The sequence below is a fragment of the Manis javanica genome, chromosome 4, assembly GCF_040802235.1.
Source record: "Manis javanica isolate MJ-LG chromosome 4, MJ_LKY, whole genome shotgun sequence".
NCBI lineage: Eukaryota > Metazoa > Chordata > Mammalia > Pholidota > Manidae > Manis > Manis javanica.
The window spans coordinates 155,028,482-155,056,402 of NC_133159.1; the positions used below are offsets into that span (position 1 = coordinate 155,028,482).

Sequence of the window (27,921 nt, forward strand, 5' to 3'; positions counted from 1 at the left end):
GACCTCGGACAGAGGTGCACACGGAAAGACTGGGAGTTCCCCCTTTTAAGGGTTTCTCAGGAATGCGACCAAGGGTTAAGTGATCTCAAGATGTTTATCTTTGATGAGGCATTAAGTTTCTTATCAGTCCTCCCAGTAATTCTGCAAAATTAGTTTAGCACAAGAAATGTACTGCTCTGATTTCTTCCCAGGATAGCAGCTTCCTGGTCTGGGAGCATATCAATCAAGACTGCCTGCCCTGCCCCCAAGGTAGGCTAAGTTTTTGTCTGTTTGCTAAAGAATATGTTAAGAATCTTACTTCTTAACTTCTTGAGTTTTAAAAATGCAATTTTTAGCTTTAAGATAGAATTCTTCCTGTCTTTATTATGCTGTTTATAGCTGGGCCTTTCAGCAAGCTAGAGGAAATCTGACAGTGGCATGATCTAATTGACACAATGAAGACGTGGGCTGTGCTCAGATACTTTTCTTTGTTTGGGGAATATTCAAACATTCCAGGCCAAGTTGCTTCTGGCCTTTTGAGCTCTAACTGATTGACTCATTAACTCTGAGTCTTTTCTGGGTTTCTAGTTTTAACTGATGAACGCTTTGAGTCCCTTGTAGTGGGTTTTACTGGCCTTACTTCTCTTTCCATCCTGCTCATACCTATTTTCCTGCCTAACATTAAGATCATGAAAAACAGGAAAGACAAGAATTAACCCAGATGAGAGGAGAGGAGGCTGAGGAGGGATGACAACTCAGTGAACATGGGGCCCTAGACTGGTCCTGGAAGGGAAAGGTCAATGGTGGGAAAACTAGCGGAATCTAAATATAGTCAGTCTCCACTTCCGTTAGGAGTGTTGGGCCAGTGTTAATTTCTTAGTTTTGATAAAAGTACCACAGTTATGCAACACGAAGGGAAGATGGCTGGATGGTAGCTGCAAACTCCTTGTACTATCTTTACAATTCTTCTGTAAATGCAAAATTATTTCCAAATAAAATGTTTGAAAGGAAAACAAGCTGTGCAGTATCAGGGGCATTGCCTGTCTTGTATTTCACTGCTGTGCCCCTAACATTTAAAACAGTGATAGGAGCTCAGTCAATACTTGATGAATAAATAGGATGGACTTCAGTCAACTCAGCAACGATAGCATAAAAAAGTAAGTAAGGCAATTAAAGTGCTTTGCCAAATGCAAAGTACTTTGCAAGTAGCTCTTTAGAAATGAAGGGACTATCCTTACTATCCCATTTTGATTTTTTTTAATGGGGGAAAGACTGACTGCTTCCTGGGGCATAGCTGCAAAATGTGACGGTGTAGCCCAGAACCACTAGAAGCCATTGTATGTGATCAAGCCATTACTGGGTGTCACTGACCTGCAACCAACTCTGTGCATAAAGATTTTTTTCAACTCCAGGGCTCGGAAACAAGAGAGACTTCATTTAAAAGTTTTTTTTTTTAAATCATCATTTTGGTGACATCTTATTAATCTGGCTTCATTAAGAATCCCTCCTACTCCACAGCTGGTAATTACTCTGGACACACTTGCCAAAGACAAGGGGAAGACCTTTCTTTCCAAAGAATTGAAAGTGAAAGAGAAAATTATATCTTCTTCCCTCCTCCCCCCAGCCACTAAATGCCAGCTGCTCTGTGAAGGCATCCTTAGAATGCTCTGGTGGAAGATAATCCATGGATGGGGAGTCTCAGCTTCTGAACATGCTCCTTCCCAAGACACCAGGGAGAAGGGTGAAGGGGTTTAGCTCATGGCTAAAAAGTTGGCAGCAGTGAGACAGGCTGCAGTTGACACACATCACACACCATGATATCCATCCATCCATCCGTCCATCCACTCACCCATCTTTTCAACAAAGAAGAAAGCAGCTGATACAACAGACAGACCATTCCCTGAAAATCAGAAGACCAGGGCTCTGGTGTCACCAAATAGTTTCATAAATGCAGGAAATTCATTTCATCTTTCTGGACCTCTCATCTGTCAAATGAGGGCAGATCTCTGGAAAATCTCTCCATTTTTATGGCTCATTCAAAGTACATATTAAATATTTCTGAGTACTCTGTGCTATGCTTGGCCTAGTAGGGGAACAAACTATATGTATAGGATATGCTCCATGCTTTCCAAGAGCTACCAATAGACAGGGGAAAAAAATACACATACATTGGAAAGTTAGCAACACAAGGCACTAGGTGATTAAGTGCAGACAATTAATTTTTTTTTTTGCACCGGCGATCTGTGCCTACAATGTGGGGAAAACGATGGTTAGATGCCATGGAGTAGGTGGCAATGCCTAACTGTATGCATGCTGTCGGGCCTGAGTTCCTCTTCCATCTTTATCAGGGCTACTGCTAACCTTCTCTCCTTTCATAAAACACGACAAATAATTTTATAAAATTATTTTAAAAGGAAGCCAGGGTGTTTCCTAGGGTACTGTAGGTCAGCCTCTTACATAAACTGAAACTTGTGTTGGACCTTAAAGGTACATTATATTTACATAAACAGAGAACAAAAGAGTAGCTTTTCAGTCATTTCTCCAAAAATAGCATGTTCTTTACATCTTCAGACCCAGTTCTAAGGCACAGTTCCCTGCCCAGGACACTCAACCCTCCAACCCCACTTGTCTGCCTATCACACCCCACTTCTTCTTCAAGATTCAATTCAGATGTCTCCTCCTCCCTGAAGATTTGTCTGTGTCCCCAGCCCCACCAGCATCACCACTTCTATACCCAGACAAGTGTAATGGCTCTGTTGGGAGGGAAAGGACTCGGCTCAGTGCCGCAGCGAAGTCAGATACAGTGAGATGAGAGACCAAAGTCAAGAAAGCAAAGTAAGTTTTAATACACTCTGCAGAGAGTAGCAAAGCGGACCTGCCTAAGATAAGACAGGCAGGTGTGGATACTCAGTCTGAGGCTTCTTTTATGTGGTTTTGGCAGGGCAGAGAGGTCCTTGATCAACAGTAGTCAGCTCTCTAGGCTTGTTCTGATTGGTGAAATGGGGACAGGGGCTGTGCTGTGCCTTTGCCTCTGATATTTCTTATCTGAGGGACCCTGGACATTTCATGAGTCACTTTTGGACCCTGTGGCTTCATCTCATTAACTCTTTTGAGTTATTTCTGGCTTTCTGGTTCTATTTGATCAATTCCCTGAATCATCTCTGGGGGGCCCTTTCTCCTTTCCATCCCCCTCATTTCTGTCTTTCTGCCTAACAGCTCCTTGGGGCTCCCATTAAATGTATAAATGTGTCCTTACTGCACATCACATCTGTTTACACCTGGAGGATCTTTCCATCCCCAAGACTGTTCAAGGTTCCTGTCTTCTCTGTCTCCAGCAAAGAACACAATGCTCAACAGAGGGTAGATACTCTAAATAAATAACATATGAGTGAATATGCTAACAAAGACTAGAAAAACAAGTTGTGAACCAGATACAACTGACCATCAGTGACTGCCTTCTACTCAAACCTCAAGGACAGGCATGCAGGATGAATAGACAGAAAAGGCAGAGAAATTGCAAGAGAAAAAGGATCCCTTCCAACGAGCAGATATACCCTCTTTGATGCTGGGGATGGAGGGAAAACCAAAATCCTTCACTTAACAGTCAGCAGGTGACTACAGAGTACCTCCCATGTGCTCCCACTTGCTAAGGATGTGTGGAGACACCCAGGAGGTCTACCCTGATGGGCTTGCCATGGAGAGGGTTGTCTCCCCCTTGTCTTGTTGTTATGCTGGGCAGCAGTGCATACTTCCCTCCCAGAAAAGCATGGCTTGTGCTGATGAATCCTTGACATTTCATGAAACTAGCAAGTGGGAAGATGTGCATTCTATCAAAGTTCAAGCCAGAGCAATGGGAAACCCAAGAAACTGGGCTGATTTGCTGGTCCTTTTTGTGTGGCTTATTCAGAAGCTCCTTTCAAAGGGGTGCTGGCCTGCTCATAAATCGTTAGCCTGTCTAGGTGGAAATAGAGAGGAGTACTGGCTGGCCATATGGACACGCGTCCTGTGCCACATCAAAGCTGCAAAGATCTCCATGAGGACCCAAGCCTTTGTAGTCCAGGAAAACTGGAAGCAAATTATAAACCTGCCACTTACTGTGTGGCCGTAGACAAAGACCTCATCTCTTTGAGTTTCAGCCTGACCATTTGTGAAATGGGACTCGAGTCCTTCCTTGCTGGTGTCATGAGGCTGAAGATGGTTCCTGCCAGGGCTCAATCCTGGTTGGCACTCAACAGCAGAAACGCTTACCATTATTACTAGCTATTCCTAGGCCCTTCATCTTCAACCAGCATTTACTTAACAACCAGTAGACTCACTCACACTGCTGTGCTGGGCCCTGGGAGGTGCAGAGATGTCTAAAAGAGGAACCAAACAGAGGAGATGGGATTTTCCCGGGGTCATCAGGGGGTAGGCATGGCTCACCTTCATTCTCAAAGCGGGAAGGGCCATGTTCTCTCACATTGTGGTTTTAACTGCAAACCTTCATTCCTTGAGAGAGCAAGTAATTGTTTTCTGCATGACGCAGACATCATCATAATATTCTGAGAAAACAACACAAGGAAAAATTTACCCACAGTTCTCCACCGCAGTAAGTCAAACGGTTTTAGAGTTCCCAGGGTCAGTGAGAGTGAAATTTCATAAAGCAAAGACAAAAGTGAGGGACGATGTTTTAATCAGAGGCACCTGGGCTTTTCTTACCTCATCCCCAAAACAGGGATGTTAGCACATCCTACACTTTTGTGGGCCGTGGCTAGAGTTTGCTAAGAACTTGTTGCCCATGTTCCTTTTTTTTAAAAGTGCATATCCCCAAAAGACCCTCCTAAGCATGTATATGGAAAAAACAGTTTCCTAAAGTAGAAAATAAGTGGGCAGGCCCAGGTAATCTCAACACACCTCCCTGTCTAGGAATGTCCCTTATTGTGATGATATTCTTTCATATTATGTCAATTACAAAATGCATGAGAGAGGGCATCCCTACCACTCTGCAAGGATAACAATATAAGCTGCACATATTGGATGCTCTTTTCTGTCATCTGGAGCAGCTATTTACAAAGCCTCTCATACTTTGGAATTCTATGCACCAAAAACTCTTTCCTCTCTGGCCCCTCAAATCTCTAGACTCCCAGGCCACCCCACACTGTTGATTTCTATTCGCCAGACCCATCCATCTGCTGCTGCTGCTGTGCCCCAGGCCCTGCAGCACCGTTGGGAGCCAGGATCCAGGGTAAAGGATGTCAGGGCCATTGGCTTCTCACACAGGAGCCCAGGGCGATGCCGCGCACCCTGTGGGTACCCAGTGGACAGTGGCTGGCTGGCTGCAGTGATGCCCAGCTAATGAGTGCCAGCCAGGATTTTTATCTGCATTCAGAAATGTGAAGACAGATGGGGGAATGGGGCAGAGGGGGAAAAACAGCCTCACACCGAAGCCCAAATAGCTTTGCACTAGCTCACTCATCAGACATAAAAGGTTCTGATTTCAGCTAAGATAAAAGGGTCAGCAAGCACCCCATCTGAATGGCAAGTAGGTTTAAAAAAGATTTCAGTCTGATTCTGCTTTTCTCACATCAAAGGGAAGATGAACTTCCTGAGTTTCAAAAAACTTCCCCTAAGCCCCTCCACCAAAAAGAAAAGAAAAAATATATTTATACACACACACACACACAGATGACACCCACAGGATCCCTCAGCAGGCAACACGTCCAGCCCTGTGTGGTACCTCTAGGCAGCATGCTTGCCCCCACACCACATGCAGCCACCAGTAGTACTTAGGGGCTGCTCATGCCCATGGTCCTGAGCCACCGGGCTTCATGATGGATCCATTCAGCTCTTGCACCTCTCAGTTTCAACTTCATGGCTTATCCCCCGATTTTATCCCTGGCTGAACTCTTTGGACTTGACATTTGACACTGATTTTTCAGCTACAACCCTGATCCTCCTTGTCACAATTCAGGTTCTCCCTCCAATGACATGCTCTGGGATGGCCTGAATAAATCCATGCCCAGGTTTAACTCGTCCCAGGCATTCTTCCACCAGGCTCCCCGATGGGCAGCTTGCCCATTTAACCAAGTCCTGTAAGTACAAACCGGGCACCATCTTAAAGGCTCATGGATAAAGCTGATACTTTATCATTGATAAAGTATTGTCTAATTATATTTTTTTAATCAAATAGCCACTCTTTGTCTCAACAGGAGGAACACTAAGTTCTTGAGGAGCCTGTATTTCATAAACAGTGGTACTATGGTGGTGGGATAAGGATAAGCCCTAGATTTGTTATTAAAAGAAACCTGCATTTGAGACCTAATGGATGTAACCAAGGGAAAAAGCATGGAACTAAGAAGCAAGACAAATAGGTTTCAATCCCAGCTCTACTGATGAGCAGAGTCATCTTCCTGATCCAGTCTCTGTTTTCTAATCATAAAATGAAGGGACTATGTCACCTAGTCACTAAGATACCCTCCAGGTTTAATATGCTTTGATTCTTTTATTACAAGTCTATCTTTCTGAGATTCCATTTTCTCATTTGGAAAATAGTGATAATATGTCTAGTCCAAACTTCCTCCCAGAACTATTGTGAGTGTCAGATAAAAAATGTATGAAAGTCCATGGCATGCTGTTAATTTTGGTAAAGAGGCAGGGGGACAGGGAGACAGGAAGCCCTGAAGCCATCCCACAGCCTGAAGTCTAGTAGAGTTATTTATATGGACTGTGACTATAAATATGCATCCCTCTTCCTCATTTTTGTCAAACTTTCAAACCATACAAATAGACCTGGATTAAATGGATGCCCACATCTGTCCTATTGTTAGGAGTAAAATGTCACACAACCCCCACAAGGTTGGAATGGACCTTGATGTTGCAACAAAGAGTTGGACTAGTGGAATCAGGCCAAATCCTTAAAGGGGTTGAGGAGGCCATCAATAAAAACAAATATTCATAGAGTGTCTATTGTGTTGTGGTCAGTCTGGGTGCATAATTATTAGCTCAGTCTTTGAAATAATGTTTTGAAGGCATAATAGTATTGGTTAAGGCAATATTGGTTATAATAATATTATCATTATTATTATAGTAACAATTACCATTATTATTATAATCATTTCCGTGGTGGAAAACTAGAGCTCGGAAATCACACGCTTATTATATTACAGAGCCAAGATCCAAACTCCAGCCAATCTGGTCTCAAAACCTACCTTATTGTCTCCTTAAAAGGCTGGAAAACTTATGCATACTTAACCCTTTAAATCATGAGGGAATGACATCTGCTGATGAGTCTTTACTTCTCTTAGACAGATGCAGCTTTCCCACCCATTTAGAAACAAGCAAGGAACACTTACTAAGATCTATTGTGTCCCAGTCCTGTATGGTACTGGGGCTACAGGAGCAAGAACAACAATGGGCCATGCCTATAAATCCCCAGTGACTCAACTTCCCAGTCTATTTTCCAGCAATAGACTGAGTTCAAGTGCCATCTGAGTTCCATGGGGTGTGATGTAGCTTTTGCCCAAGTTTTGTGAGGACAAGCAAAAAGAAACAGAGGGGGAGCTACCTGGGGGGTTTAAAATTTTATGCCTCCATGCCTCAATTTTCAGGCAATGTCATGCATCATTTATGTGGGGGTTTTGGTGGCATTTATTCTATTCAAAGCCCATTTATCCTGGGCTTTTTCCAACGCTGTGTCAGGTTTTATGATTCATCAAATCTCTTTTCTCCATAAAGTGGTTTTGCACACATGCTGATGTGTGGTATGCCCAGAGCAGCTCTCAAAAAGAAATAAGAAACTGGAGCGAGGACAGAGGAAAAGGAAGAACCCTATCTAGAAATGCCCACTGCCCACCAACACTGTGGTATAAAAGGAGATATACAAGGCTTCCTCACTGAAGTGTGCTTCTGAAGATGGCAGCGACCTATTTTATAGGTTACTCAAATAACACTGTAATTCATTTCTTCATGTCCACATTCTTCTTACGATCCCCTTGCCTTCATGTTCAAGCCTTGAAAGACCATAAACTTGATGAGAAAATATTGGCCCCACAATTAACCTGGTGAACCTCGGGCTTTCTATTGAATGCAATACCAATTTTTCAGTAGCAAGCCTTAAGGCTGAAGGGTATATAAAGGAAAGGTTTCAATTCAACAGTTATTGAGGCCTACAGTATGGTGCAAGAGACAAGCATATGCTTAAATAACTCCCCTATGAGATAATGTGAAGGCAACTACAACTAAGAGTGCCAATATGAGGTTCCCACATTTATACGTTTAGTAAGGGGTGAGGCACTACTTCCACCATGCTACTGACATCACTGAGGGTCAGCCTGCTGCTTCCACCAGACAGGGCTCAATCCCGGAAGACTGAAGGGGGCAAGAGGGACAGGGATAGAGCAAAGGGATGGACCTTCTGCCCCTTTGTTTTTCTTTTTGACTTCTTTTCCTCTGAATAAATAGTACTTTTTGAGGAAAAAGAAGGAACTGTAAACATTGCTGACATCCTTTTTCAGGGGTAGTTTCTTACCCCAGGTGCAGTTTTTATCCCCAGAAATACACTAACCCATGTCCCTAACCCAGTCACCTCCAGGCCCAGAACTTTCCTTACCCCAAACAAATTCCTCTGAAAATGATTTAGGGAGCTATACATTGTCACTCAACCTCGTTGGCTGGATCAAATCTGGAGGAACAACCCTTGAGTGAGGTGACTCAGGGGACCATCCTCAGGTGAGAAGTGGGAGAAAGAAAATGGTAGCCATTTTACATTGTTTTGTATGATATTTTTTTATTCAGAAAAAGAAACATGAAATTCTCAAAAATAAAAATACTTGGAAACTGTTCAAGGAAAATTTGTCTTACCTGCCCATGCCCCACCCCCCACCAATTACTTTGTTCTTTTCCCTACAGTAAACTTACAATGTGAGGCTGTGAAACTATAAGAGCTGTGATTGTTGAGAAGCTAGAACTCTTACAAAATAGTGAGAATTTAAAAGAGGAGTTCTCTCAAACAGGCTATGCTGTGTTTCATTCTCAGGATAATGAGCACCTATTTAATCAGGAACACAAAGGTGGAAAGGGACCCATGAATTCTCATTCCTCCCAGCACACTCTCTTCTCAGTCCACTCACTGAAACTCTTCTGTGTATATCTAGATGAAAGTCTGTTTTCTGCAGATTTCTTCCGTCTGTGAACTCCTTTGCTCTCCACCCGAGCACACTCCTGCTTTCATCTAAACTAAGCCTCTTCTATCACCATTGAAGTGCATTTGCTGAGCAAGGGCACATACCACCTTTTCCATCATATCACCTATGTTTGAAACCACAGAGAGTCTCTACTCTTCCACCTGAGTGTGGCCTCATCAGATACCCTGAGAAGGCCCAACATTGTACAATAACCATGTGGTGAAGATCCCAACACGCCTCCCAGAAAGCTCCAGAGGGATGAAGGAAGTTGTTTGTTATTGTAAAAGTCACAATACTTGGTCTTTTACACACATTGCCTTATTTAATTCACACAACCCATGAGATGCTAGCTGTTATTGTCCCCCTTTCACAGGTGAAGAGACTAGAAGGATATATAGCTTGCCCAAGGTTACACATTGCAAATGGCAGAACTGGCAATGAAACCCAGTTTTCTTTGATTGTAAAATCTGTACTTATTCCACTATGGGACTGTGCCTCTTTGAGACAGAGGTGGATGGTAGTACACGTAGTATCACACCTCACCTCTCAGACTGCTCAAGGGGCCTGAAGTAAACTTTGTGGAGGCCTAAGAAACTGTTTTCAGTGCTTACACCAGCATAAGTACACAGAGAGAGAGAGAGAGAAACTGGCACTTCCATCCTTAGGAACACCGTGGTCCTCTGTGCTGGAACATTTGGTCTTCCTTAGTTATAAGCAGAATAAAATGACTCTAGCTAATTTGTGAACTAAATTAATTTTTATAAATGATACTAGGTAACTCAGAGACTCGAAGGCCACAGGAAGGTCAGGAATATCAGATCAACACCAAGGATGTCAGACTTACTCTTTTTGAGTACTTCCACCAAAAGTGTCTTGTCTTCTGTCATCTTCCATCCATATTTTACTTCTCTTATAATTCAAACTCCTAGGAGACTGAGTCTGACCTAACTTGTGATGTCATGGACCCACCCTGGAGCAGGACGCCAGGGTTGGCATTTCCCCAGGGTCCAGATGGCATGAGGCAGGGGCAGTTCTCCAAAGGAAAGGGAGGCAGCTGCTATCAACAGAAAGGGGAAGGTAGATGCTGGGCAGAATAAGAGCAAATACTCATTACCCACACTCTGTCTTTGCTCTAGTCTATGTAGGCCTAGCGGTCAGAGAATCTAACCTTTGGTTCCAGGCTTAGGTGATAGCTAGGGAGCCAATTCAGCAAAAATGAAATGTATATTCTTCCAGACCCTACTCTTCTAATATGACTTACCATTACCAAAGTCCTCAGGTGCCCCCGCTTTCATCCCCTTCTTTGATGGTTTTGTCTTTGATGAGTTCAGTCAACTCAGGATTTCAGTTGTCTTCTTAAACCTGCCAGTTAGACATCTATTCCCCTGCTGTTGTGACCAAGTCAAGAAACAGTGAATCATAAGTTCCTTCCTTCTTCTGACCATGCCAAAAGTCCAGCCGTTAGTCCAATGCCTTAGTCAATGATGAGAACAATGTTCACACATTCACTGAGTGTGAGAGAAGGTCATTTTGAGTAGCAGCTCCCAATTCTTCAGGAACTCTAAAATAGGAAAACACTTTCTTGAGAATTCACCCACTTGGACAACTGAAGTCTTTATGTTTCCAAATAATTAAAACCCAATTTCTGATTTATTGTTTGGCTGAGTCTCTGCAATGACTTTCTGTTCTGAACTCATGAACAGCTGACTGGCAGAGGGAGGGAAGGAGAGTCGGTGGAGGCCAAGATCACCAGACAGCTGGAATCCCAGTGCACAAAGTGTCTGCATTACTAGGTCATAGCCTGGCAAGCCCTCTCACTTTCCCTTTGGTTTCTTGTCATGTGGTAGTGAGTGTTTGCTTTTGGCAAGCCCCCCAAAAGAGTCACACCACATAGTCTGAAAAGTAGCGCTAAGTGTTTTGCATAGAGACCTTGCAAATGGCCAACGCATGGGAAATTCATTTCTCTAGCAGTTTCTCTAGCTAAGAGGAGTTCAGAGTCTAACTTGCAAACTGTATTGGGAACTATGTCTGTCTCCCTTGAGGTAGTAGTTGAATTCCTAAAAATGTGTTCTTTAGGTCAATATCAATTCATGGTGCCTGTTGACGTACAGCATGGTTCCAGTATTGCTTTATCTTTATACAGTAAATTTTTATTATTAAAGCATTCTAATCCTTTAAGTGTTTCTGTTCTCTCACTCCAGCATCTCTGCCAAAAGAAAACATTCTGTGAGAAAAAAGCCAAATGACTAAACATGACCATGTGTCACTTCTCTTAATCTCCATGAGAGCCTCTGAGGTTGTTACTTCCCTGTTTTAAAGATTGTTTGAGACCCAAACCACGTATCTGATGAGAGGCTGCATGAGGAAAACCCATGTCTCCTGAGGAGACTGAACCTCAAGTAGTTCATTATTGTTTTATCAACAACAGGTGTTTGGGAGATGCTTGGCAAGGGCATGAATACTGTTCCGGCTCCAGTTGGCACTGTAAGTGATCTGTCCACCATTCATTTAACACATATTTGTTAACTGACTCATTCATATGTCCAGAGGTGAACAAGACAGTGTCTGGAGCCTAGAGCAGCTCACATTTTAGAATGGGCTTGTTCATCAAAGGTAATTTTCAGCCCTGCTCTTACCTAAGATCACCCAGGTAGAAGTTCCTTGGTCCAGTAGAGGAGACACACTGTCCACATTCCATCTGCTTGCTGATGTGCCGACCCCCAGTGGCTCTGACTTTGTCATATCATACCTGACAACTGCCCCTTTTCATGGAGAATTGCCTCCTGCTATTGCCCACAAGACCACGCTCCAACACTCCAACCCACCCCCAGCAGAAGCCCACAGCCAATGATGATGTACGCAGGGCAGAGGCATAATGGGCTGACTTCCTCGCCTTGCATGGGACTATTTTGTTGTGTAATTCTCACTCCAGCCCTGCCCTCAGGGCTCAGACTAAAGTAATGTCCAACTGAGTCAACATCCTGGTTCGGTTACTTGTTCCTGCTCTGTCCCACTTTCCTGTCTCCCCTTGTCTGGGGAGCACATCCTCAATCAATCACTTGGACTAGACTCCCCATTTCAAGCTTTGTTTAAGGGAACTCAACCAAAGACAGCTAGTTTATTATTTTGGAGCAGAAGAGTTACAAAATATAGATCCTGGAAAAGAATATGCATATCATTTTTTCCCTCATTCAGTTTATGCCTTCTTCTACATTTAAAACAAATCAGCAAGATCTTTGCATTTGCATGGTTTTATTTATATTGAAGATGAGGAAACAGTGGTCTCTTGTAATATTCAGGACCTGTTTAAAAACCATCTGGTCATTGCCAGTTTCCCAATAGTCTCTGAACTCCTTTGTAAGAACGTCACATCCACTGAGAGGAGTCATGAATTTTTGCTTTTGAGTAATGGTGTTAACGTATGTGTGAGCTGCATTGAAAATTAATGTGCCGCCCGATCATTTCCACAGAGCCTTTGGTGCAGTTGATGTTGAGCTTGTTGGATAATTATCTGTTTTTTAAAAATCTAAGCATCCTTTTATACATTGCGATTCGTGTTTGCAAGTTTAGCTTCAAGTTTACTGAACCATTTAATTAACTTAAGTGTTTAAACTTCTAGAGGTGTTGATTGATGCTAATCAGTATTTTCTGCTAGTCTAATTGAAGGCTTCCTCTCTTGGACTATTGTCAGTGAAGCAAAAACTAAAAAAAATAAAGCAAAATGTTGTTTAGTCTTTGGCATAATCTAACACAAATTCAGTTTGGCCCATAATTGCATGAACTTTGGGAGGACAGAATGGAGCCAATTTCTGCTTCCTTTGAAGTTGGAGAGCCAGCTCCAGGAAGAGTGGTCATGCAGCGGGCACACAGAGAAGGCTCTTGCAGCCTCTCCCCGGGACTTGGACTTGAAGCCAAGCCATTTTCAGTATTGGCAGATTCCACTCCTCATGGCAACTCAGTGGGGGGGGATGTTTTGCAGAGACACTTGCCACCCAGAGAAAGCAATTTTCTCTTTTAACAGCTCTTCTTTTCTCAAAAAAACAACAACAAAAATCACCCTACCGTCCCACCTCCAGTAGTAACACCCCAGGCCAAGGCAAGCCTCACCCCTAGGATATGAGCCTCCCATCACTGAGGAGGTCTTTCTGCTGGTGATGAAGGTGGAGGAGTCATGTTTATCTGCCCTGGAGAGTTCCACCACAGGGATCAAGGGAGAAGAGGCATGTCAAAACAGCCCTGGGGAGCAACTCAGACCTGCAGGCCCCTGAGAGGTGGCCCCAAGACCACTCCCAGCTTCTGCTTTTGAAAACCAGGTTTCCATTGCCTTCAAAAAGATTTTCTGGCAAGCTGCCCTTGGCCTCTCCTGTGACAATTCTGTTCTAGTTGACTTCTGTTCAGCACAAAACAATGTATTATGGATATTGCATTTTTCTGCTAAGAAAATGTCAACTGCTAAACTACATCAAACCGCCCTCCAGTTCTTCAGTGCTGACTCATTTTAATTATTGAAATTCTCTCCCTGGAATGTACACTCTGTGCTGTTTGCTGAGAAATGGGCAGTTTTAACACAATTTGGAAACTTCATAGATTGATCACCCCAGGAAAACAGGCAGCTGATCACCAGAGAAATTCTGCAGTTATGATCAATCTGCTATTTGATGACACTGAAGGGGAAAGTGTGGGGCTTCTTCCCTATGCTCCCTGCCTCCCTGGCTGCCCCCAAGACAATACCCTCCTCTGCATGTAGCCAGGAACACTTTTTTCCTGTGTATTTCAGGGGCCCTGTTCCAGAGCTAGGGCAGGCTAACAAGCTCACCTTGGTCATTATAATCTCGGCCTCTTCTAGTATCTCTTTCGTTCCTCTGCTTGAGTCACTCCCTTCCAGCCATACCCACCTTCTTTCCACTTTGGGAACATTCCAAGCACTTCTCTACATCAGGACCTCTGCACATGCTATTCTATCTAGTAAATTTTCTTCTAATCTAGATAAATGGTTTGAAATCCTGGGTATACATTAGTATAACTTTAGGGCTCATCTTCAGGTCAATTAAACTACTTCTGGAAATAGGGTACACCATCAGTATTTTTTAAAAGCTCCCTGTGAACCATCACCTTATGTCTTCATGTGACGGGGTTCTCCACCACTGTTTACATCTCTCTCCCTTTGCAGAGAATCATTCCCTGACTATCCCACCTAAAGGAGCCTGAACACTAATCCCCAGAAGTCTGCCTCACTTGCTATACAGTTTTATTGTCTTTATAATACTCATCACCATGTAAAGTTATCTTTTCTTTTTCTGATTTATTAGTTTATTGTCTGTCTTCCCCCACTATAATTCCAGCTCTAAAAGAGCAGCTCTATTGTCCACCTTGTTGACGTCTGTATCATCAGGATGTATGCCGGATATGTAGTAGGTACTCAGAATACATTTCCTGGGTGAATGGATATATGAATGGATTAATTAATGTGTAAATGAGTGAGTGCATGAAAAAGCTTCTGTCCTTAAGGTCCAAGTTACCATTGTTGATAGCATACTTGATAAGAGCCCCCATTGAGTACACCTGGGGAAAATGTACTTACTCCACAGACAGCTATCGTTCTCTGCTTAGAGATCCTCATAACATGAGGATGCAGACACTTTTGATGAACAGTAACAAGTTCATATAACCACAACATTACAAGTTGTTGATCAGTATTGGAAATTAGGTGCAACTCTAGGTTTATAATGTCCTCTCCTTCTTTGCATCCCATACAGGGCCCATCACCAGCAAGCCCCTGCTTGACCGTCCTGCCCCTGTGCCCTCCCCACCCCACTGTCAAGCCCAGTGGAGACATCAAAGCTCCTCTCTTTCCCTGCCTGTTTCTTCTCCCTCTCCTCCAGGCTTCTCAGAGGGGCATTTAGATAATACACTGGTCACTGTAGACTCTGATTAGAGTAACTACTGGAGACCACTTCGATCACTGAAGCAGTGAGGGGCGACCGTGTCCCAGCACCCACACTACTCTGAGGGTTCACCTGCGCTCCCAGGTCCTTCCTGCTCCATGTCCTGCTCTAAATGCCTCCATAGCGTCTTGCCCCAGGATGTACCTTTATCATGAGTCTCCCGGTGATCATCCTTTGACCACCTAAATTCCAAAATGAGCGTGCCTGACGAGTTCTTCTGAGTCCCACCTCCACCACCATTTACCTCTTCCCCAGAGCTGCCTCCAGTATTCCTATAAAAGCTAAACCGCTGTTCTATGGATAGAAAGAAAGTACAGCCCCAAGTTTGGCTAGCCAGCCTCCCAGAGGGATTCCACTTTTCTGCTTAAGGATAGAAACAGGAACAAATGTGTGTGTGTGCATATATATAATGTGTATGTATATATATATAGTGTGTGTGTGTGTATATATGTGTGCATGTATATATAATGTGTGTGTATATATATACATATAATTGTGTGTGTATATAGTGTATGTGTATATATGCATGTGTGTATATATATAATATATGTGTATATATACATATAATTGTGTGTGTATATATATAATGTGTGTATATATATAGTGTGTATATATGTGTGTATGCATATATAATGTGTGTATATATACATATAATTGTGTGTATGTATATATTATGTGTGTGTATATATATACACATAATTGTGTGTATATATAATGTGTGTTTGTATATGTACATATAATATGTGTGTGTATGTATATATAATTGTGTGTGTATGTGTGTGTGTGTATCTATGGTCACCAACTTCCTCCCCTCCCAGCTATCCTAATATGAAACCTGGTGCCCACCATGCCCACCATGGTAAGCACCGCACTGCTGCTTCTTACCTGACTTAGCCATTTATTATGCACATCAGTCAGTGTGTTGATGCTTCAGGGAATTGAGAGTGATTTCTGGTAACCTGAAACCACTAATTCACCTTCAGAAGGTAAGTGGCCACAGACTTACACCCTATCAGAGCCTGCCTCATCCTCCCCTGTTGTGAAAACGCATCGTAGTACCTGAAACTTGAGCTGCGTATCAGGTCATCTGAGGTCCAGAAAAGACTGCAGCACAGAGAGTTCAGGAACATGGGAATAGTAGAGTCCTCCTGTAAAGAGGAGGCTGAGAGCCTGACTCTCACCAACCAGACAAGCCAGGACAGTTTCTGAGTGGACACAGAAGGCAGCTGTACCCAAGAACTGGGCTGAACACCCGTCCATTCATACATTCATACAATAAATATTTATTAAGTACAAAGTATGTTGCCTCTCTGAGGACCTAGGCACTGAGGCTATAATAAGGAACAGAAAAAAATATATAGCAAATGCTCCTTCGGAACTTAGTGGAAAAAGACAGACAATAGACAAATATGTAAGAGAGCACACCAAATGGTGACAAGTGCCACGGAGAAAATAAAGTAGGAGATGGCTCTAGGGAAATGGGTTATATAGGGTGAGCATCACGATATTAAATAGGGTAGTCGGGGAGAGCCTTGCTGAGAATGTGACGTGTGAGCAAGGACCTAAAGCCAGCTGGCGGGCTGCCAGGGAGAGAGGCTTCCAGCGCTCAGGTGGGAATGTGGCCAGCGTGTGGCAAGGAGGCCACTGTAGCTGGAGCCTGTGTGTTGGCGGCTGGGGGTAGGATCAGCAAGGTTGGCTGGCTGATCATGAAGGCTTTGTGGGGGAAGGATCGGGATTCGGGTTTCACTCAGAGTGTGATGGGGCGTCAGAGGTTCTCAAACAGAGGAACTGCATGATCCAGTTTAGATTTTAACAGGCTCCTTCTGTCTGTTGTACCATGAAAAGCCTGCAGGGGTTAAAGGCAGAGGCAGGGAAGCCAGTTAGGAGGTCACTGCAAGCTGGGTGAGAGATGTCGGCCGCACAGACCTGAGTGGTGGCCGTGGAGAGGCAGAGGAGCATGGGATTGCGGATACAGTTTGAAAAGAAGCCAGTTCTGGCAGCTGATGGACCTGATGTGCTGTGGAGAGGAGAGGAGTCAAGGTTTGGGGCCATGAAGGCAGACGGATCCCACTTCTGGCAAATGGGTCTGCTCAGGAATCAGATTCTGACCAGATAGACCCAAAAGTGAGCACAGAATCGTGACAATGGGAGTCATCACTGATTCACTGGGGCAGCTTCCGGAGGACCGAATACATGCCAGGCCCTGTGCTAAGCACTGAGCCTGCGTAACTCCACTTCCTCCTCCTACAACCAGCGAGAGACACACCATTGTCCTCACAGAGGAGGACACTGGGGCTCAGGGCAAAGCGACTTGCCCGCTGCCAGGACCATGACTCCAGCCAGGCCTCTCTGGTTTCCAGACCTACACGCTCAACCACTGTGCCAGTTGAGAATGCATTCAAAATATTTTTTAACTGAGCTCAAGAAAAATTTGGAATTATCCTTCCTCCTCTAAAGCTATTTAAATTACAGAACCAGTTTTCTAGGCTGAGAACTGTCCACGCCTTGGCCAGTGGTAGAGACCCGTTGTCACATTCTGACTATCCTGTTCGCCTCCATTCCTGCCTGTCACCTGAACCCCTGGCAGCCCCTCAGCAATGGCTTCATAGCTGGTGTGTCCCAGGTTTCAGAATCTCAGCCGACGTTGCGTCTGTCACGGTTCAGAGGAGTCGCGTCCCTTGAGATTTGAGAGACACCCTTCCTCATGTGATGGGGTTCAGAGAGCACCTTGCTCATATATGCAGCAAATTTGCACCATCTGGGTGGCTTTCTTTTGCAGCAATTTTTTTCTTTTTTCAGGTGTATTAACCCACTGAAGATACCATTTTCTGGCCTCCTTTCCAGGTGTGGAGAAATTCATATTTGTCAGCCTCCGTCACTAACCATTTTCTCTCGGTTGCTCAGGAAAGCAGGTATTGAGTGCCCTATGCACTAGGTGCTGTTTTTGGGAACGTGGTGTAAGCGGACGAGACACAGCTCCTGCTCCCTGAGGCTCATAGGCTGGTGGGGGAGCCAGCTCTAAACCAACGGGCCTCTTTGTTAGGATTTAGGGCACGGGTAGGGTTTGTGCTTAAAAGGAAAGAAACCTGGTTCTATATGTATATGTAACAAAGAGACCAAGCCTTGCCTGGTTGGAAGTGTCCCTGCAGAAATGGTGAGCAGCTGCCATCTGAAGGAGGAGTCATTCTCCCTGGAGGAGGATGGGAAAGGGATAATAGGTCCAGACAGAGGCCTTGTAATGAGGAACTGTGGTAAGTTTGAGGGGCAAAGAAAGCAAGTCACAACTTGATACAAAATGAAGAGTTAGGCAAGGCCACAAAGATCTCCCTAGGAATATTTTTTTTATTAAGGTTTCATTGATAAACACTCTTATGAAGGTTTCACATGAGCAACATTATGGTTGCTGCATTCACCCATATCATCAAGTCCCCCTGACACCCACTGCAGTCACTGGCCATCAGCGTAATAAAATGCCAGAGTCACTACTTGTCTTCTATGTGCTACGCTGTCTTCCCGTGCCCCCCCCAACACTATGTGTGCCAGTCATAATACCCCTCAATCCCCTTCTCCCTCCCTATACCCCCACCCTTCCCAGCACCTCCCCTTTGGTAACCACTAATCCCTTCTTGGAGTCTGTGACTCTGCTGCTGTTTTGTTCCTTAAGTTTTGCTTTGTTGTTATACTCCACAAATGAGGGAAATCATTTGGTACTTGTCTTTCTCTGCCTGGCTTATTTCACTGAGCATAATACCCTCTAGCTCCATCCATGTTGTTGCAAATGGTAGGATTTCTTTTCTTCTTATGGCTGAATAATATTCCATTGTGTATGTGTACCACATCTACTTTATCCATTCATCTACTGATGGACATGTACGTTGCTTCCATATTGTGGCTATTGTAAATAGTGCTGGCATTAACAAGGGCTGCATATGTCTTTTGAATCTGGTATCTTGTTCTCTTTGAGTAAATTCCTAGAAGTGAAATTCCTGGGTCAAACAGTATTTCTGTTTTTAGAATTTCTAGGAACCTCCATATTGCTTTCCACAATGGTTGAACTAATTTACATTCCCACTGACAGATAGGAGGGTTCCCCTTTCTCCACATCCTTACCAGCATTTGTTGTTCCTTGTATTTTTGGGTTTTGGCCATCCTATCTAGTGTGAAGTGATAACTCATTGTGGTTTTAATTTGCATTTCCCTGATAATTAGCAATGTGGAGCATCTATTCTTGTGCCTCTTGGCCATCTGAATTTCTTCTTGGAGAAGTGTCTGTTCAGATCCTCTACCCATTTTTTAATTGGCTTATTTGCTTTTTGGGTGGTGAGGCATGTGAGTTCTCATTATATTTTAGATGTTAATCCCTTGTCGGATATGTCATTTATGAATATATTCTCCCAAGATGTGGGATGCTTTTTTGTTCTGCTGATGGTGTCCTTTGCTGTATAGAAGTTTTTTAGTTTGATGTAGTCCCACTTGGTCATTTTTGCTTTTGTTTCCCTTGCCCAAAGAGATGTGTTCAGGAAAAAGTTGTTCATGTTTATATTCAAGAGATTTATGCCTGTGTTTTCTCCTAAGAGTTTTATGGTTTCATGATTTACATTCAGGTCTTTGATCCATTTCAAGTTTACTTTTGTGTATGGAGTCAGACAATAATCCACTTTCATTCCCTTACATGTAGCTGTCCAGTTTTGCCAACACCAGTTGTTGAAGAGGCTTGAAATTTATGTCATTTCCCCATTGTATATCTGTAGCTCCTTTATCATGTATTAATTGACCATATATGATTGGGTTTATATCTGGGCTCTCTATTCTGTTCCATTAATCTATGGGTCTGTTCTTGTGCCAGTACCAAATTGTCTTGAGTACTGTGGCTTTGTAATAGAGCTTGAAGTCAGGGAGCATAATCCCCCCTAGCTTTGTTCTTCCTTCTCAGAATTGCATTGTCTATTCGGTTTCTTTTGTGGTTCCATATGAATTTTAGAACTATTTGTTCTAGTTCATTGAAGAATGCTGTTGGTATTCTGATAGGGATTGCATTGAATCTGTAGATGGCCATTCTGACAATATTAATTCTTCCTATCCATGAGCACAGGATGTATTTCCATTTATTGGTCTCTTCTTTAATTTCTCCCATGAATGTCTTGCAGTTTTCAGGGTATAGGTCTTTCACCTCCTTGGTTAGGTTTATACCTAGGTACATTTTATTCTTTTAGATGCAATTGTAAATGGAATAGTTTTTCTGATTTCTCATTCTGCTAGTTCATTGTTAGTGTATAGGAATGCAACAGATTTCTGTGTATTAATTTTGTACCCTGCAACTTTGCTGAATTCAGTTATTAGTTCTAGTAGTTTTGGGGTGGATTCTTTAGGGATTTTTATGTACAATATCATGTCATCTTCATACAGAGACAGTTTAACTTCTTCCTTACCAATCTGAATGCCTTTTATTTCTTTGTTTTGTCTGATTGCCATGGCTAGGACCTCCAGTACTATGTTGAATAAAAGTGGGGAGAGTGGACATCTTTGTCTTGTTCCTGATCAGCTTTTCGCTGATACGTACGATGTTGGCTGTGAGTTTGTCATATATGGCCTTTATTATGTTGAGGTACTTGCCCTCTGTACTAATTTTGTTGAGAGTTTTTATCATGAATGGATGTTGAATTGTGTCTGATGCTTTTTCAGCATCTACTGAGATGATCATGTGGTTTTTGTCCTTCTATTGTTGATCTAGTGGATGATGTTGATGTGGATTTTTGAATGTTGTACCATCCTTGCATCCCTGGGATGAATCCCACTTGATCATAAAGATATGATCTTTCTGATGTATATTTTAATTCAATTTGCTACTATTTTCTTGAGGATTTTTGCATCCATGTTCGTCAGGGATATTGGTCTGTAATTTTCTTCTTTTGTGTTGCCTTTGCCTGGTTTTACTATTAGAGTGACACTGACCTCATAGAATGAGTTTGGAATTATTCCCTCCACTTTTACTTTTTGGAAAACTTTAAGGAGAATGGGCATTGTAAGTGTTTGATAAAATTCAGTGGTGAAGTCATCTGGTCCAGGGGTTTTGTGCTTAGGTAAATTTTTGATTACCAATTCAGTTTCATTGCTGGTAATTGATCTACTCTGCTTTTCTGTTTCTTCCAGGGTCAATCTTTGAAGGTTTATTTTTCTAGAAAGTTGTCCATTTCATTTAGGTTATCCAATTTGTTAGCATGTAATTTTTCATAGTATTCTCTAATAATTTTTTGTATTTCTGTGATGTCCATAGTGATTTTTCCTTGGTCACTTCTGATTCTGTTTATATGTGTACACTCTTTTTTTCATGATAAGTTTGGCTAAGTGTTTATATATTTTGCTTATTTTCTCGAAGAACCAGCTCCTGGTTTCATTGATGTTTTCTATTGTTTTATTCTTCTCAATTTTATTTATTTCTGCTCTGATCTTTATCATGTCCCTCCTTCTACTTACTTTGGGCCTCATTTGTTCTTCTTTTTCTAGTTTCATTCATTGTGAGTATAGACTGTTCATTTGGGTTTGTTCTTCTTCCTTGAAGTAAGCCTGTATTGCTACATACTTTCCTGTTAGAATGGCCTTTGCTGCATCCAACAGATTTTGGGGTATTGAGTTGTTTTTTTCATTTTTCTCCATATATTGCTTGATCTCTGTTTTTACTTATTCATTGATCCATTGATTATTTAAGAGCATGTTGCCAAGCCTCCATGTGTTCGTGAGCTTTTTTGTTTTCTTTGCACAATTTATTTCTAGTTTCATACCTTTGTGATCTCAGAAACTGATTGGTACACTTTCAATCCTTCTGAATTTACTAAGGCTCTTTTTGTGGCCTAGTATATGATCTATTCTTGAAAATATTCCATGTGCACTTGAGAAGAATGTGTATCCTTCTGCTTTTGGGAGAAGTGTTCTGTAGCTGTCCATTAGTTCCAGCTGTTCTAATGTGTTTTTCAGTGCCTCTGTTTCCTTACTTATTTTCTGTGTGGTTGATCTGTCCTTTGGGGTGGGTGGTATGTTGAAGTCTCCTAAAATGAATGCATTGTACTTTAGTTCCCCTTTAATTCTGTTGGTATTTGTTTCACATATGTAGGTGCTCCTCTGTTGGGTGCATAGATATTTATAATGGTTATATCTTCTGTTGGATTAACCCTTTATCATTATGTAATGTCCTTCTTTGTATCTTGCTACTTTCTTTGTTTTGAAGTCTATTTTGTCTGAAACAAGTGCTGCAACTCCTGCTTTTTTCTCCCTATTAGTTGCATGAAATATCTTTTTCCATCCCTTCACTTTTAGTCTGTGTATGTCTTTGGGTTTGAAGTGAGTCTCTTGTAGGCAGCATATAGACAGGTTTTGTTTTTTTATCCATTCAGTGACTCTGTGTCTTTTGATTGGTGCATTCAAACCATTTACATTTAGGGTGATTATCAATAGGTAGGTACTTATTGCCATTGCAGGCTTTAGATTCATAGTTACCAAATGTTCAAGGGTAATTCCCTTACTATCTAACAGTCTAATTTACTCACTTAGGATGCTACTACAAACATATCCTAAAAGTTCTTTTTTTTCCTCCCTTTTCTTCCTCCTCCATTATTTATATATTAGGTATCATATTCTGTACTCTTTGTCTATCCCTTGACTGACTTTGTAGGTAGTTGATTTAATTTTGCATTTGCTTAGTAATTAATTGGTCTACTTCCTTTACTGCAGTTTTATTTTCTCTGGTGACAGCATTTTAGCCTTAGGAGCACTTCCATCTGTAGCAGTCCCTCCAATATACTCTGTAGAGATGATTTGTAGGAGGTAAATTCCCTCAACTTTTGCTTATCTGAAAATTGTTTAATCCATCTTTCAAATGTAAATGATAATCTTGCTGAGTAGAGTATTCTTGGTTCAAAACCCTTTTGTTTCATTGCATTAAATCTATCTTGCCACTCCCTTCTGGCCTGTAAGTTTTCCTTTGACAAGTCTGATGATAGCCTGATGGGTTTTCCATTGTATGTGATCTTTTTTTTCTCTCTGGCTGCTTTTAATGTTCTTTCCTTATCCTTGATCTTTGCCATTTCAATTATTATATGTCTTCGTCTTTTCTTCTTTGTGTCCTTTGTATTGAAAGATCTGTTCACTTCCATGGCCTGAGAGACTATTTTCTCCCCAGACTGGAGACGTTTTCAGCAATTATTTCCTCAAAGACACTTTCTATCCCTTTTTCTCTCTTCTCGTTCTTCTGGTACCCCTATATGTGAATATTGTTATGTTTGGATTGGTCACACAGTTCTCTCAATATTCTTTCATTCCTAGAGATCCTTTTTACTCTCTGTGGCTCAGCTTCTACGTATTCTTCTTCTCTAATTTCTATTTCATTTACCGTCTCCTCTACCTCATCTACTATGCTTTTAAATCCCTCCATTGTATGTTTCATTTCAGATACTGTATTTTTCAAAGTTTCTATCTCTTTCTTAAAGTTCTCCCTGAGGTCTTAAATATTTTTCTGTAGCTCTGTGAGCATGTTTATGATTTCTATTTTGAAATCTTTATCAGGAAGACTGATAATTTCAGTTTCACTTGCCCCTCCTTCTGGTGTCTGTGAGATTTTGGGTTGTACCAGGTTCTTTTGACATTTCATACTTGTAATGAATAATATGGAATAATAACTTTGTGTAAGCAGCGCCCTCTAATGCCCAGAACTCTACTTTCTGGAGTTGCTCAGCACCTGGGGTGATGACAGGGGTTGCAGGCTAGTGGCACTGGTGCCTGCCTAGAGGAAAGAGCTCTTTCCTGCTTCCCTGCTTCAGTGCCTACCTCCACTTCCAGGGCCAGTGCACCGAGCATGCAGGAAAGAGCCTCTATGCTACACCCCTGTAGCTGCTGTAGGTGGGGCTGCCCTCTGGCTGGCCTGGCACAATGGTGGGCACAGTAGGTTTGTGGACCATTGCTGGCCAGGGGGAAAGAGCGGTAGGCTGTCTATCACAGAGGGGGGCCTTGGGGCTCTGTTGCCAGCCAGGGGGATGAAGCACCTGAAGCTCCCAAAAGTTCCCAACCTGCTGGGCTGAGTGCACTGGAATGATTTTGTCCACCTGTCCTTTCTCCTAAGCAGCAAGCTCTGTGCAATCCTTGTCCCTTTAGCAGCCCTCTCACTGTTGGGAAGTCTCTCAGAGTGCCCATCTTTCTTTTGTCCCAAAGTGGCCAGTTTTGGGTACCTGTTCTCCACAAGCAGCTGGAATCTCAGTCTAAGTATTCCACCTGTCTTAGCTTTCCAGCCCCACTAATCTCCAGAGCACCATGTAATGTAGTTTGTGCTCCCAGAGCAGATCACCAGGGCTCGGTGTTCAGCAGTCCTAGGCCTCCACACCCTCCCTGCTCCATTTCCCATCCTCCCACTGGTGAGCTGGGTTGGGGGAAGGGCTTGGGTCCCACCAGATTGTGACTTTGCTACTTTACCCTTTTTCATGAGTTCTTCTCTTTTCCCCAGGTGTAGGCAGTCTGTCACAATCTTCTTTCCTGTCACTCTTTCAGGATTAGTTGTATTTGCTAAATTTTCATATTATATATGGTTCTGGGAGGAGGCTTCTGTCTCACTTCTCACACCACTATCTTTAAGCCCCTTCTCCCTCCCTAGGAATATTGATCTTTACCCTAAGAGGGACAGGGATCCACCCTTAGAGGGACAAATGAAAAAGAGAAACATAATAGATTTGCTTTTGAAAGGACCACTCTGCCTGTGTTATAGGAGAGAGATTAGGAGGACGAGGTGGACAGGAGACCACCTACTAGATTATTGCAGTATCTGTACTCACAGGATGGTCTGTTTTACACTGAATTTGCCTGGGCATCTTAGCATGTCTGACCTGAAAGAGATCTTAGACTGCATTCCTCTGATCTCCTGCATTATTTTATGGGTGTTAATATTGGCCTAGAGAAAAGTGACTTGCCCATGATCATGAGGCCATTTAATTTACAGAGCCACTGAATTTATAGTCATGTCTTTTGATTTAGAGCCTTGTGTTTGTAACCATTTTCAGATATCTGTACTTGCACAAAGATTGGGCTCTTTCAAAGTATTGATTGTATTGTGTCTCTGTTGTTTGACAGGAGTTAAACACTTAGTATATGTTAGACAGATAAATAGAAAGATGGATGGATGGATGGACATACGGAAGTATGGAAGAACATATGAATGGGTGGATTTGGAAGGGTGCTCTTTCTTCTACACTCCATAAACTTCCATAGTAACAGTTCAAAGATTTTTTGTGCTTGTCTCAACCTATCAATAACCAGTGTTGTGGCTGAACCAGCCCTTGGGCTTCTTATTATGATTACAAGATTCCCCTCAACAATAGCCATAAGAAACTCTGAAAATATAAAGTTATTACTTACAGGTCCTTGAATTACACTGCTCAATGGGGCCACACCAAGAGGTTGCAGGTAGAGAGAAAAAGAGTGCAAAGACCCAGGTTCCTTCTTTTTTGGGGGTTGAGGGTGGGGGCCTAGGATTTAACCCATGAATTTAAAACATAGCAGGAATTTAAAGCCCAGAGAAAGAAAAGACAAGTGGCCCTTAATGGAAATCAACCAAGATTTCTAAAGCTATGGAGCCTCAGTGGGGGGAGGTGGCTGGACTCTTTATCTAGTCTTGTGGCTGCAATGGTGTTCATGAAAGTAGATGTGTCTTTGAAATGGATGCCTTTGCAATCAAAGTTTAAGTGAGGCATTTGCATTACAAAAAATAAAAACCCAAATGTCAGGGCTTACACTCATTTATTCCTTAATGAGAACCTTCCTGACCTTCCTTCCTCTAAAGCACATCCTCTACTTGTGGCAACTACTCTTGGGCCGTAATGTCAGTGTGACCCCACAGGACGCTCTTCCTTACCCAAGACTGTTGTCAGGCAGCCTGGGTCCTGAGAGCAGCTGACAAACCCACTTCAGTTGTTTGAGATGCAAGTGGTCTGGGATCAGTTAGGCATTGCACTGACTCTATTCCTTCTGCAAAGGGGCCTAGCATATCAATTGTCCAAATTGAATCTTAAAAACTTTAATTAGGTCACCATAAAGATTTGTCTCTTTCAATGTCAGAAAGCCCAGTTTCCTAAGTGTTCCTTAGGATCCCATTCTTTGTTACTACTCCTGTTCATCCCACACCCCATTAAAGGAGGGCTCTGAATGAAATGCTGAAAAAATATTATCTCAAGTGACAATAAGCACAGGGGTGCTTAGAAAGTGGCTTAGGAGCTATTGCCAAAATATACCCTTGACAGATAGCCTCTCATTTAAATCCTCCCAGCAATACTGGGAAATGAAACCCTATCTCAATTTTATAGATGACGGTGAGATGACGAGGTCTAAGGGTCTTGCCCACCACAGACCAATATTTGGACTCAAAGCTACTAAGGACATTCCCAATATCATGATAATGATATTCCAAATGGGCAGGCTTCCTATGTGTAGCTATTTAGAATTTAATCATTGTAACTATTGAACAAAGAAAATTTGTCATCAGCCAGCATTTATTGATCACCTACTATACACAGGGTATCTTATCAGAGGCTGATCTCAGGCCAGTTGGACATTCCTCTTTGCCCTGAGAGCACTAAACCAGGAACCTCATTCCAGCCCCTAGTCAGCCACTTTCTCTACTGTAGCTCTGGGCCAGCCAACAAGGGCTTCAGCTCCTGGCAAGTTAATTCTGGATTCAGTAAGATTGAGTAGTGGCAATGGAATGTTGGGGGTAAAAAGAGGCTTATAGCAAGCTTTTATTCTCATGACAGTAGGTCAAGTGCTAGAATCATGTCTGTATCCATCAGTCTGCAAGTCCGTCTCTGACTCTGCCTCTGGCTCAGCCTCCACTCCAGGCTTTGTCCTCACCTCCAGCCTCTGCTCTGCTCTTAGCACTGGGCAGAGCTCTTTTTATACCATCACAGGCAATACTGCACTGCAGGCGCCTCTGCAATAGGCTAAGTATTACATTATTGCACATATACAGTGGGCAAGTAGATTAAGATCACGTGAGGATCCTGGCCATAGTAACTTCCATTTTCCCTACATCCACATATGACCTGGAGAATGATATTTAATCTTCCTAAGCTTTGGTCTCTCCTCTACCAAATAGGTCCAGTAATTTATATACAACAAATTCTCAACAGGCTACATATGACACACTCAAAACTATAATTTGAGGGAAGTGTACTACAAAAGACGTGTGTGTTACCATTCACAAAGACCTGCATGTGAGAGCCACCAGGTAAGATGCTAACCCAGGGGTATTATCCTTCTGTTACCACCCTGAGGGCCACAGGGACAAAGGGAGGGAGAACATACCAGAAGCTTGAAGGGGAGAAATTCTGGAAGGGCTGACAGTCCTGAGAGGGGGAGTGGCTTTTGGGACACAACCCCAGACACCCTCACAGGGCAGGGATGAGGGCATAAGGACCCCAATCTCCCTGACCTCCTCCCTCTTCTTTCTTTCCAGTGCTGCCATTGGCAGAACCCTAGGAGAGCCAGTCAAGAAGAACACAGTTGTCTCCCCAGGCAGAGAGGGGAAGGGTGGAGGGAGCATCTAGAGGCACAAACAGAAGCTACCAGCACAGAGTACCTGCTGTACCTGCACCAGAGTGACCTTATGAAAATGAAATAAGGCCCTGGAGGGGAGAGTGCTCTGTGATAGAGAGAATTCCAAACTAGTTTTTAAAAAGGTATTTACTAACCTGGGACTATAAACTATCAGCAGCCCTCTACAGGCTACTTAGTGTGCCGCTGAGAAGGTGATGAGAGTGACTCAAAGAGGCAGAGTGGGATCTGCCTCCCTCCTCTTCAGACTCAAT

General features: G+C 42.8%; 1 protein-coding gene and 1 non-coding gene across 2 annotated transcripts in view; one reads left to right on the top strand and one right to left on the bottom strand.

Moving 5' to 3' along the window:
* The window catches only part of CA10 (carbonic anhydrase 10), a 462,952-nt gene that overhangs the window by 375,412 nt on the left and 59,619 nt on the right, over nucleotides 1-27,921 (top strand). The window lies entirely within an intron of this gene.
* On the bottom strand, nucleotides 2,238-2,362 carry LOC118968514 (U6atac minor spliceosomal RNA). Its single transcript, XR_005056245.1, has one exon. It is a non-coding gene; the product is annotated as a U6atac minor spliceosomal RNA (small nuclear RNA).